Here is a 4,133-nt window from a genome sequence, read left to right as displayed (position 1 = left end):
AGCGATCACGCCTCCCGGGAACTGCGGCCCGGAACGGGCAGCTGCAGGGCCGGGGCACTCGCCCCGTCTCCAGGTGAAGCTGTCACTGCCCAGACACCTGCGAAGCTGTGGGCTCCTCCTGCACTATCTCAGGGTGGGCATGAGACAGGAGGTGCTGCGACAGGTAGGAGGCAGGCAGAGAAGAGCTCACTCAGTCCCCTCTTCTTCCTCGTTGGAGGAAGGTTGTCAGAGACTCTGCCTTCCCTCCTGAGGACGAGGCTCTGTTTGCACCCCTGCATTGACTGACCTTGTGCTCTCACTGAATGGCTACCAACACCTCTGCTGCCTCCACGCTGCCAGCCACTGCCCACGGGCCCCAGTTAGCCTGATCTCTGTCCCCAGACACTTTCTACAACTGAGAATCAAGTTTAGCAGCCAACCACCAACCCTGCTGCCCAGATAAATGCCCATTTTGCTTACACAGAAAACTTGAGAAGAGGAAGCACAACTTCCCCTGGCAAGGCCGCAGCAGCCCCATTTCCCTGTAGGGAACTCAGTATAACCTGCCCTCCCACCCCATGGCTGCTTGTGGGCATGTGTTCTCAAGTCCCCAAACATCCAGCCTAGCCAAAGGCTGCTCACACCCTTCAGGCCTGGGCTGTCTGGTGCTCATCAAGCCTGTGCTTTCTCACTGCCTTCTGCGGGTAGGAGCTGCCCAGGAACATCACCAGCCCTGGCCTGCATGAGAGAGGAGCTCTGGCTGCCCACCACCTCAGCCCAGCCAAGGTGCTTGTTATGCAGCCAGAGGAGCAGTACTGCACACTGGGACTTGTAGTCTTGGGGGATCTCATCTTTGTACGGGTTGAATTGTACTCCAAGCAGCCTCCTCCCAGGCCCAGGATCTCTCCTTGCTGTTCAGCCCATCAGTTTGCTGACCTTTCAGGGCAGGAGCTGCACTGCAGAACTTTGCTGCCGAGCCGGCTGTGCTCCCGGAGCCGCCCTGTGCATTGCTGTCCGGTGCAGGCAGCAGGCCTGGGCCTCTCTCTCCCGGCAGCCCCCACACCCCGCGGGCAGGCGGCAGTGGGAGCAGAGCCAGCCTTGGCAGGCTCGGGTGGCTCCTGGGCCATGGGCGAGCAGCACGGCCCTGGTGGGCTGAGCCCATGCAGGTGAGCTGGAAAGAGCACTGTGGCTTCAGGATACATTAGGGTCAGGAACAGGTGCAGATTTTTCCGAGAGTTCAACAGCTGGCATTTCCAGGAGAGGGTAACTTTGAAGAAAGCCAGCTTACTTCTGGATGATACTTCATGGAAATCATCAGGTCTTCTGACTATGCTCAGATCCAAGTTTTAAACTGAAAGTAAAAGCAGCAATTCTTCTGTTTCACAAGTGTCAGTGCTAAATTTATGTTTTGCAGCCTGGGCTTTTTGCTCCATAGAGCTTCTCCCACCAGGAAACCTCGTACCAATGAGGAAAACATCAGCTCCATAGTAACACCATGCCAGTGTTTCACTGACACATGGTAAATCCTGATACTTACTTCTATTCTGTTTCAGCAGTAGAAGTTCTTTATGTAAGTGAAACAGAAGAGGTAGGTAAATCCAAACTACAGTGATGTCTGTCCAGCCTTCTCTGGAAAACAGTGAGTCAGAGCCATAAAAACAAGAATTCCAAGATTAGAAAAAGTATGTGCTGGGACAAACATGAAGGGTAGTGTTGTGAACACCACTCCTCACCAGCAGCCCTTGGTAGTATGACTGGCTTTTATGTAATTCAATTTACATATACAGTTCAGGAGACTTACCAATAAACACACATATCACAGCACACACTGCCTGTCAGTTGATTCTGATCTCCTTTTGGTTCAACACTTTCCTTGTTATTTTTTTCTCTGTAAGTTGAAACCTCACTACTATAAAGTCCAAACAACATTCAAACATTTTTTCTTTCTGGTTTTCCAGTCCATTCCTATTTACAGTTTAGTGAAAACTGTTTAAAGTGCAATTCTGTCTCTTTCCAGTCAACATTCTTTCCATTCCAGTCCCACTTCCTGTAGGTTCCTCGTGTGGCTTTTGCTTTGCACCGCAATTGTCGGAATTAAGAGGTAATGCTCCCAGTAGAAACTGGGTCTGCAAACACAGTTTAAAACAGCACATGCCCAAAACTACTATCTGAGGGCAGCTGGCAAAACTGAGATTTGCTTTTAGCTGACACCACTCCAAGAAGTCAAGGACCACCCAGGGGTTCAGAGGGCAGCAGCACTGACATGAAGGCACATCACAATTGAGTAATGGTTTACAAAGAGTTAATCATCTAGAGCTTTCAGCAAGCAGAAAAACAGAGCTGTAAATAGAAGTGAAGGCTTGGAAAGACAAGATGGAGAAGGGGGCTGGATACAGAAGGGCCATGGGCAGCACAAGGACTCAGATGTTTGAATGAAAACATCTAAGGACTGGAAGGATACAATCTGGAAGCAGTGGAGGGTGAGGAAGAGAAGGCTACAGCAGTAGAAATATTCCAGGAATGGTGGAAATCGGGTCAAGGAACCAGGATTTATTAACGGGACTTTCCTAGTATGCACATTACTCTTCCATTGTGCAATATTTAGACCTTTCCTCATGCAATTCAAACAAACTCCAAGTTTTTAAACCCCTTATCAAGCCTGTAGGAGTCTCTTGGAATCCTTGTGACAGGGAAGGCATTGGTGCCTCACACAGCTCAAAGGACACTGTGGCACTATGTGGATCTTGACACAAAACAAAGTAGAAAATATCAGGAGGGAAGTATGTGTGGTTGTCCATATCCACGGCAAGCACTAGCCCTGGAAGAGCTGAAGATCTCTCACGCCCTTTCCAACTCCAAATCCTGTCAGTGGAAACAAGGATTTCTTCCTCATCAGTCAGAAAATGCTCCTTTCTCCAAAGTCAGCCACGTTGTCACTGAGGTCTGTGTTCTGCCTGCACGACCAGATGCACAGGGCACCTGCTCCTCAGCCCTAGTCTCTGCCCTCACTCTGGGTGATGCATGAGTACACACCAATGTAACACCATAAATTTTACAGCCAATATGAAACTGTTGCCTTCTGCAAAAACAGTCTCTTGTTCTGTTTTGTCCATGATGGGAACCATTCCTGCGCAGCCCCTCCACTGCAGCTCTCCCATGAGCTGGCCAGTTGTTAGAATGAGTCTCCCCGTGCTCCCCCCACAGCCAGAGCATTCTGTTGCAGGATCCTGGTATATGGAGACAGAGCACAGCACCCTGACAAGCAAACTCCACTTTTTAAGCCACCGTTCCGTAACATAAAAGGAGTGCAACACTGGAGCATTCATTTACAGGATGTATTTATTACACTGTAAAAAGTCCATTTGATTTGTAGCCATTTACTCCGTATGTACACTCTCACCCCAACTGTTGGTTCCTCTGCGTACAGGATACACTGGGCTAGAGTCCCACCCATGCCCCTCCCAGTTATCAGGGGGATTTCCAAGATTGAAATTATTGAGAATTTAGCCAACTAATCGAGGGAGGAGGAAGAACAGCAATGCAGTGCTTGCCAAGCAGCCAGCTCTGCTCTGGGCATGAAGAGGGGGAAGAGTGGGATGACCTTGCTGCAAGGTGGAAGCACAAGAATGACTACCAGGGCCTCAGCTGCAGGGGTGTTCTGGGGGGACAAGGAGATGGGATCCCAACAACTGGGAGATGCAGAAGGGTGCAATCTCTGCAGAGCTTCCAAAAGAAACCACTGCAGAGTTGCTGGGTATCTGTCAGCAGGGGCCACAGATCCCCACATCTTCTCTAGCTGAAGAGGATGGTCTCCTAAGGAAGGGGGCTGGTCACCAAGAGGCCAAGTGTAGTGAGTGGCAGACTACACATCACTGCTGTGCACTCCAGGGAGTGGCCCCCAGGCGCTGTGTGAGAGATGGCCATGGTGCTCTGCTCTCAGCATTTTCTTCTCATCTGCTCAACTAGGCAGAGTTGCTCTCTCCAACCAGAAAGACTGATTACATTTACAGGAGGAGGGAGGAAAGATGCACTGCCCCCATCAGACTCCCCTGCTGCCTACTCCATACCTGCCATGCAGATTGCTGTCATCTGTGTTGCAGAAGGAAAGCATGTGCCTACAGCAGGCAAGAAGCCCTATGTAGCAAACTGGGAGC

Source organism: Acanthisitta chloris, unplaced genomic scaffold (genome assembly GCF_000695815.1).
Source record: "Acanthisitta chloris isolate BGI_N310 unplaced genomic scaffold, ASM69581v1 scaffold14778, whole genome shotgun sequence".
Taxonomy (NCBI): Eukaryota; Metazoa; Chordata; class Aves; order Passeriformes; family Acanthisittidae; genus Acanthisitta; species Acanthisitta chloris.
This window is presented reverse-complemented; position numbering follows the sequence as displayed.